Below are 9,573 nucleotides of genomic sequence, written 5' to 3'. Positions count from 1 at the left end.
TTTTTTCATGCACCTGCCAGTTTTGAGAATTTGGGCTTTCTGGCTTTCCATGAAGTATTTTTCCAGAGTAGTGGAAATAAAACATCCAAAATACACTTGTAAGTGTTTCTTTTATAGCGCTTTATCTATTTGTGTGTGTGTGTGTGTGTGTGTGTGTGTGTGTTGCAAAGAAAGCTTGCAGATGGAATACACACAACCACCAGCATATTAAATATATATATATACATATATATATATATATATATACATATATATATATATTTTTTTTTTTTCCTTAAAATGGAAAAAATACTATGTTCTTAGTATTTTCTGATTTATGGAGTGATAAAAAGAGATATCCAAAATACCCTCTGTAGATATGTCAACAAATTGAAACAATAAAAATTTTGAACCTGGCTTCATCCAATGTTGAGATTTTTGTTCTAGAAATGTATGCAAATTAGCACATAATTAATTAGATATTAAAACATAACATTTCATACAACGTGTGTATTGTTAATGTAATCAATAAGCTGTGTAAGTAAGGTGAAATCTATTAGTTTTTCTTTTGAAAGAAATTTTGAAAAATGTTGGTAATCAAGCTGTTTTACCTTTGACTTCCATTGTATGCATTTTTCAAAGTATCTTTTATATTTCAAAGAAATCATACAGGTTTTGAACGACATGAGGATGAGTAACTGACAGAATTTTAATTTTTGGGTGAACTGTGCCTTTAAGTATATTATTCTAAATATTTTATTTAAGTTATGTTTATGAATATTATGTGGTGAATTTGTCATTCTTCAGCTGCAAATCTCCCACAGCGAACAAAATAAAAATGAATGCATAAATAAGGATAGAATTGGGTAAAGTGATGAATCCTACAATCATTATTGTCAAATTAAGTAAATTAACTAAATAAATGTGATGGCATCAAACACTTAAATAAATTCAGTAAACTCAACCTATTAATTCTATGAATTCAATATTTTATGTACCTTTATGTAAACACTTTTAAATGTCTATGTGAGCACATCCACATCAAAGTGTACAAAATCAATATGAATATCTAGAAAGTAAACCACTGTCCATTTCATGTAACTGCACATAAAGCAATCAATTTCACTCACTGGGCAATGTTTGAATGTGTACATTATTATCTGTATTGAAAAAGCAATCAGTGGCCAGTCAGAATCACCCCGTTTGAGTTCGAAATCAAGCTCAGAAGAGCCCTGAATGAAGGGAGTGTATGATTAAGAGCTGGAAGGCTGCTGCTGAGCTCCCATTATAAAGAGAGAGATGAAGAGGGAAAGAAATAAAGAGTAAGAATGAGAGGCCAAGAGAGCCTCTTATCAGAGAGCGTGCAGGGCCTTACAGCTCCTTTTGAACTCTTCAGGTCAATTTTGTGAGCAAGGACAGCACAGGACGAAACACAAACAAGCTGCCGGCAATAAAAGAAGCACGGGTCAGAGGTGCTGATGCAGTGTGAGACGCGCTTAAGAGCTCTCTCATTCTCTCAGTCTCTCTCTCTTGTTCATTCTTCTCACCTTGGCACGGAAGGCAACACATTCAAGCTGCAAGGACACCAGAGTTTTTCCACTAGTTCCTTGACACTTCAGGTTTCTTTTTAATATGATTGTATTCTGTAAGTCAATGCCTTGTTATATATTTCTCCTCAGTGGAACACTGTGGATACAGAACGAATGCAAAGTGTAATATTGGTTTTATAGAACAGTTCAACAAACAAGAGGTTGATACTGAATGCATTATATTTTATACACATAGCCAGTTATCTTGTTTATTTTTGCTTTATCAACAAAAATAGTTCCAGGAGTCTTTTGTGTAATGCTTGCAGGAAAAAAAGTCTTATTTGTATTTAATGAAGCATGTTATTTCATTGCTCCCTCAGTGCGCTGATTGCTTTGGGGAAAAAAGTCAAGCTATAAAACAGTAAACCTAGAAAATGCATTGCATAAATGAGACTTGAAATGTCAGTCTCTCAAGATGTAAAGCTCCTTTTTACCTCGGTCAAATTCATCGCACACACTTTGGCCTCTTGATTCATGTAGAGTCCACTTTAAAATGTGAAAAAAGAGATTTGTACCGATATGGAGATGGTTTCAATTAGGCGACTCTGCCATAGTACGTCATTTTAACTGATAACTTTGTTCTCTAAACAAGTGAACTGGCAGTTCTGCTCTCTAATTTTTTCCATGTCTCTCGTTTTGTGACTCATTCTTTCTTGCAGAGAAGTGATTTATTGTTTTACATAAGCTCTGTGACACAGAGCCGATTCTTCTGATTAAATGGTACTGATTTAGTTTCAGGTCAATGGTTTATCTAATCAGTGGCTTTTAAAATAGGTCACATCTTGATTAAGTCAAGAGTCATGCAAGACTCATTGATCAGTTATCTTCTTTAGAATTATATATGTTATTTAATGGTATGAAAAACATTATTTATTAAAGGGGTCATATGATGCTTTTTTAAAGATCATTAATGCATTTTAATGGGATGAGCGTCCCTCCAGAGCAAGGTTTTTCTTTCCCTCCCCTCTGCGTGCTCCCTTATTAACATCAGATTTCCCTGAGCCTAACACATCTTGCTTGACTTGTCCCTTCACACCACCTCCACACGAGATCTGAGGATCTTTAAAGGTATGAATAACACATCATCGTGAAATGTTCGTCGTGAAATGTTCCCTCACCCTGACGTTACCCTGTCTTCCCTTTTATCATCAAAGATCTCTGTTGTCATGTAGCTCAAATTAGATTCAGAGTGTTTCCAAACAGAAAAAAAATAGAAGAAAATGGCCAACTTTCCAATAAGGATACTGAAAGCTAGACTTTTACAAAGCCTCTTCAAATGGATGAAGGTAACTTTGTGTTTTCTAAATTATTTATTTTCTATTTAATATAAATAAGATTTACACTACCAGTCAAAGGTTTTTGAACAGTAAGATTTGTATTGATTTTTAAAGAAGTCTCTTTTGCTCACCAAGCCTGCGTTTATTTGATCCAAAGTACAGCAAAAAATATTTTGAAATATTTGTACTATTTAAAATAACTTTTCTATTTGAATATATTTTAAAATGCAATTTATTCCTGTGATTTCAAAGCTGAATTTTTAGCATCGTTACTGTAGTCACATGATCCTTCAGAAATCATTCTAATAGAATAAAGTAGAATTTTATCAGGTTTCTTTGATGAATAGAAAGTTCAGAGGAACAGCATTTATCTGAAATAGAAATCTTTTGTAACATTATAAATGACTTTATGATCACTTTTGCTCAATTTAAAGCATCCTTGCTAAATAAAAATATTAATTTCTATAATCCCCCCCCCCAGTATAAAATTATACTGACTCCAAGCTTTTGAATGGTATAGTGGATGTTTCAAAAGCTTTTTTTATTTCACATAAATGCTGATCTTCGGACCTTTCTATTCATCAAAGAATCCTGAAAAAATGTGCTCAACTGTTTTAAATATTGTTAATAATAAAAATAATAAAAAATGTTTAATGAACAGAAAATCAGCATATTAGAATGATTTCTGAAGGATCATGTGACATTGAAGACCGGAGTAATGATGCTGAAAATTCAGCTTTGATCACAAGAATAAATTACATTTTATAATATACAGTATTCAAATAGAAAGCAGTTATTTTGAATAGTAAAATAACTGTAGTAAAATAGTATTTTTAAGAGTTTGGACCCCAAACTCCTAAAAATAAAGGTACCAAGAGGTGGATTTGGCAGCGATGCCAGAAGAAAAAAGAGAAGAACCATATTTGGTTTCTCAAGAACCATGTGAAGAACATCTATTCCACTATAAAGAACTTGCTGTGAAATTGAAATATTCCATGGATGTTAATAGTTATTCATGGAACTATTGATTTATTTGTGCATTGAGTTTCATTATGGGTGAAAATGTATCTTCTGTGTTCTGCATAAGAAAGAAAGTCACACAGATTTGAACAACATGAGGGTGAGTAAATGATGAGAACATTAAAATGTTAAATAGCTCAAAATGTTAATTAGCTCATCTGCACATCACACAATGTTTTAGGTTAACATCTATTTTAAATGAGATACATTATAGATGCATATGCTCTGAGCACAAATTATATAAATATGTCAGTAGTAACACAAAACTTACACTGATACTGCATTGCATAAATCTCTAAAAGCTGAATCACGTTCATCATGAAGCACTTACTACTCTTTACTCTTATCACATTGTTCTGGCAGACCTGAGTTATTTATAAGTAAAGAAAAAAAAAAAGGAAAATTCATGGTTTTATTTCAATGTCTTAATGAAACTGAGAATGTAATTTTAACGTCTTATGAGCAATACCTTTTGGCAATTTAGAAATTTATGGTTGTCAGTTGAACTTTGAAAAGTTTCACATAAGAAACCCATGTATTAATTCCGTTCAGCCTTGTATATGTTAATGATAGTCATAAAGTTAAGAATTAATCCTTTTATCTTGGCACACCAATGGCATATTTCATGATGAAACTTTCAACTTGAGCCTGTGCTGATGTTTGACAGGAACTTAATATGAAAGTGAAATGGTCAAAAGGGCTAATTGTACATTCGCCTGGTCCCCTACTGCTGAAATCAAAGAGCCTTCGTACCTCTTCCCTCCTCACTTCCTCACTCTCTGCTAAATTGCCTTTAGCCATTTGTGAGAGCAGCATATTATGACCTTGCCAACACTTTGAAATGGCTCTGTGCGAGAGGTAAAATGACATTGGGATATCTGATACGTGACCGTGTGTCTGGCCCTCTGAAACCGTGGGCTTCTCTCTTCTGCTTTCTGTGTTTGGGAAATGAAAGAGTCAAATGAGGAGCTGCTGAGTAAATTAGCAGCTTACGGTCTGTTCACATGACTTGTGTCAAGGCTTTAACATTAGCGGCATGTGCCCGTTTGTCCTCGGTGTTTAAATGATTGCAGATAGTGTCACAGAAGGGTGGTTTTTCAAGGTTGCCAGGTAGCAGAAAGTGTGCCGTGTGCAAAGTAAACAGTTTAGAACAGAAAAACAGTCTGGCCATTTCTCTGATACAGATACTGTTGTAGGATACTCATGGTGAATATAAACTAGTTTTAGTCTCTGGATGCTATTGGAAACAAGTTTGACTGTTGATAAATATTTCTTGTTTCTTTGTACTTGAAAAAAAAAAAGAACGTTTGATTTGAGTGCCAAGGACCTCCAAATATGAGGTGAAATACAGATCCATTTACACTGTGAAATAATACACTTCATAAAATTAATTGAATGGCTTTGTAAATATTACAATAATAAGCTACCTTAATAAAATCTCTGACTATCACTTAAGCAATTGTCCGAGTTGGATATCCAAGAGTTTATTTTGTTTAAAATCCACAACTTATTTAAGTTTATATTAGGAAAAGAAGCAATCAGTAGTTGAATATACAATATTTTTAAGATGTATATTTTTGTCAAATTCAATCAAAAATTGCCATGCAAGGGCAGTGATATTTGCTATATTAGCAATGTATATGCACTATTGCTAGCTAATAGTTAACTGCAAAAGAGGCCTAAGTTATTTTTATTTTTTTTAGTGAATTCAAATGAATCATTATTCATTACTCAGCATTACTCAAATGTTGGTAAATACCAGTTTCCTTGAATGATTGTGTTATCTTTACTCATTGGGTTTTACAGTGTACCCAATTTTATTTGTAATTGTACTAAATGTAGTTATTCATATATATTTTTTTTAATTTACTGTATATGTTTTCTTAATTCATTAAGGTATATTTCAAGGATTTCACAGCTTTAAAACTGACTCAATATTTTTCAGTGTAAGAACGTTTCACAAAAGAAAATGAATGCATTATAGTTTAAGTGATCTAAAATCAAATGATTCGATTTTAGGTAACATTGCACCTTCTTTCTACCCATTATAGGAATATAATTCAATTCAGTGTATGTATTAGCACTTTTCTTAATAAATATTGTTCCAAAGCAGCTTCATGGAAAATAGTGAGGCTACAGAACATTACATTTTTGTTGTCACTGGAAACTTGCATCATTTCTGTGTTAGCCAATGCTTAAAGGAGGTATTTGTTTCAGACCCTTGGCACATTTACAGTAGCATTGAGCTTCTGCCAGAGATGGAGATCTATGCGTTTCCCAGCACTTGGAGAGAAGAAGAGAAAGACAGCATCAGAGTATTCCCTTTCTCCCTATTCCCTCCGAGTCAGTAATTAAGAACAGTTCAAACAGCTCATGACTGATGGCCGAGACCTGGGACCCGGCTGCAAATCTGAACATTAATATTTCAATTTTTTCCCATTAATTTAATCACATTTCATATGCTGATTTGAATTGGCCACGCTCTTCCACTCTGAGTTGACTTTAATCCCAATCTAATTACTAATTATACGGTTGGAGGTTGATTGAACCAATCCTTCCAGCGCAGGGCCAATTTGCTCTCTCTGATGTCGAGCACCTTTTATGTTTGACCTCTGCCAGGTTTTGAGGACAAGGGAATTCAATCAAAGTGTCTCTGCTTTCAATAACAAACATGATACACTGGCTCTGGACCGGACATATATTACATCATATTGAGAAATACTACAAATAAAATTTCCAGTCTTGGAGCTAAAGCCAAACGAAAGTAAAACAAAAAATATATTTCTTCAACCCTGGTCAGATGCCAGCAGCATCTGATCTTCAGTTAGAGTTACAATAGATTTGGTTGCATTGGAATGATTTGGATTAGAAAATGATCATCTGTGCAGAAAAAAAAAGTAGAAGAAATATGGTAACACTTTAGTATAGGAACCAATTCTCACTATTAACTAGTTGCTTATAAGCATGCCTATTACTAACATATTGGCTGTTTATTAGTATTTATACAGCACATATACTGCATGACCATATTCTACATCCCTAATCCTACCCAATACCTCAATTTAACAGCTACCTTACTAACTATTAATAAGCAGAAAATTAGGAGTTTACTGAGTCATAGTTAATAGTTTGTTAATAGCGAGAATTGGACCTTAAAAATAAAATGTGACCGGAAATATTACTAAATATTATATCAGTTTAGTTGATTCAGTGAAATAAATGTAGATGTTGCATCATGAAACACAGTTTTGGGTGAACACTTTTTCAGTGATAAATAATTTGCAATAATTTGTTGACAAATCGTCTGAAAACAGGTTGACTAATTAACAGTGAATAATTATAGCCAAAAAAAAAAGAGAGTACTAAGAAATAAAACATCTTTCTTACTGCATTCTTGTAGTTATTATTTTTTGACGTAATTAAAAAATGTTTAAAAATGCATATATATTATGAGACTTTGATGTGAACTGGTTTTATAATATGTCAATATAAGGATTATTTATTTAATCATTATTTATTGACACAACAGCAAATTAAAGAACATTAAAATACAGAATAAATAAATACATAAATAAATAGAAGCAAGAAAGATGATTCAAAAAGATGCCACAGCCTCTTTATGCAGTATATGTGAAAATTAAAAATAATGTGCATAGGGTCTTATTATGTACTGTATAAAGAGTTTTTGCTTAGTGTGTGTATATATATGTATGCATATATGTATATAACAGACTAAGTTGAGGGAAGAAGTTTCATACGTTTAACATGTATGTTTGTATTCTTCTGGTTCCGAATTTTATATGAAATGTGATTAGAGTAACAGACTGACGGAATATATCTTAGCCGGCAGAATATGTTTAACCACAAGTTTCATGGCCTATAAAGACATGATGACAAAAGCAAATTGAGTGATCCAGACATTTCCATTGTGAGTACATCACCCCCGTGTATTTAGGAGTAGCCCAGACTTCAGGGCAGAGCGAGACCTGATTTGTTCATCAATGTACCGCTTTGCGAATTCTCCAGTTGTTTTTGACAGTAATCTGCTGTAAAGCTGGATAGAGAAACATCAGTTCTTCACATCTCCGCGGGTTGTTCTTGGAACTCACAATTGACTCGAGTGCACATGGGAAGTCCATTTGTTTCTGACATCACTCACCACTGGAATAAGTGATGCCAATGCTGGTGAATACTGCCCCGCTCTGTCTGGGTCATGGAGGGAGAAAATGCATTTGGAAAATCAGCAAATTTGGCGCCTGAATTCGAATCATGACATTAGAATAATATATGGGATCATAGGGAGATGCAAGACCACTTGAATGATTCAAAGACCTTTTTCTGCACGTCGGCTAATTTTTTACGTCGATTGATGCGTGGGAGGGTGTTGGCGTGAGTGTGATTGTTACAACATGTACAGTAGTGATGGCTTTCTGGAGTCTGGAGCATGTGTAAGTCATTCACTGGCCAATGTGAAGAGCAGCTGTTGGCCCTATGGCTGTGCGCTGACAGCCGTGTGTTTAGGGCATGTCGACCTGGCTGGGAGGAAGCGCTATGGGATACTACACATGCAGATGATGATTTGAGACGGTGTTCCTATGGAAGAACTAATTTCCAAGGTGAGGCCACAGCAAAGATCGAGTAGCTGAGACTGACTGGCCTATGAGAGCTGTACTTTGGAGGCTCAGGTCACTTTCCAAACCCATTATAAGCCTTCAAAACGTTTAACACCTCGTCTACACGTGTTGCGAGTTGTCGTCTCCCTTTCTTGTTTATTTTGTTGTTATTAATGACCTGCAAAATTTCTCTTTCAGTATCTGTTTTCTGTGAGGAAAATAAAGAGTACTGTGCTTTTCTCCATTGCATTAAAGAGACACTAAAAACACTAAAGCCCAACTGCTTCGGCTACTACTTACTACTTATGCAGCTCCCTTAAGGCAGAATTCTAACCATTTTTGATTTCAATAGAGTTTGGTGCTAGCATGTTGCTGAGCTAACTGCACAAACAATGCAAATTGTTTTTATTTTTGATGATTTTTACAGTAGAAAAAAAAAAAACTTGAATATAAGTATATTTGAATAAGTGCATTTTATAAGTGTCACGGTTGCCTTCTGTGGCGAAACGAAGAATGAGGAGACGTGGGATAAACTCAAAGTAAATGTCTTTAATCATCCAAGACGGGGTAAAACAAGGCAGGCAGGGACACACAAGAAACACAACATCGACGTTCAATACCGGACAAAAACAGATAACACAGACAGGAACTTAAGTACATGGGGTAATTGACGACACACCTGGGAGCAATCAACAATCAAACACACGGGACAACCAAATGAACATAACGAACTATAATGAGGACAGGAACATAACCAAATAAGGGCATACAGAAAAAGGAGGCAGGAACAAAAGGAACAAAAACAGACCATAAACGTGACAGTAAGTTAGTTTTTAACTAAATAAATAATTAATAAATTAATAAACAACAAATATAATAATTGTGTGTATATATGTGTGTGTGTATGTGTGTATATATATATATATATATATATATATATATAAAATATCGACATCTCGATATTAATCGATTCTCATTTTTACGGAACGATATCGATTCTAAATCCCAAGAATCGATTAATCTAGCCTGATTTCAGTTAATGGACGGAACGTTGAAGGGCACCTCCCATCCACTATATCGGAATAAGCATTGTGC

This window comes from Sinocyclocheilus anshuiensis, unplaced genomic scaffold (genome assembly GCF_001515605.1).
Source record: "Sinocyclocheilus anshuiensis isolate Anshui unplaced genomic scaffold, SAMN03320099.WGS_v1.1 scaffold54, whole genome shotgun sequence".
In the NCBI taxonomy this organism is placed as follows: Eukaryota; Metazoa; Chordata; class Actinopteri; order Cypriniformes; family Cyprinidae; genus Sinocyclocheilus; species Sinocyclocheilus anshuiensis.
This window is presented reverse-complemented; position numbering follows the sequence as displayed.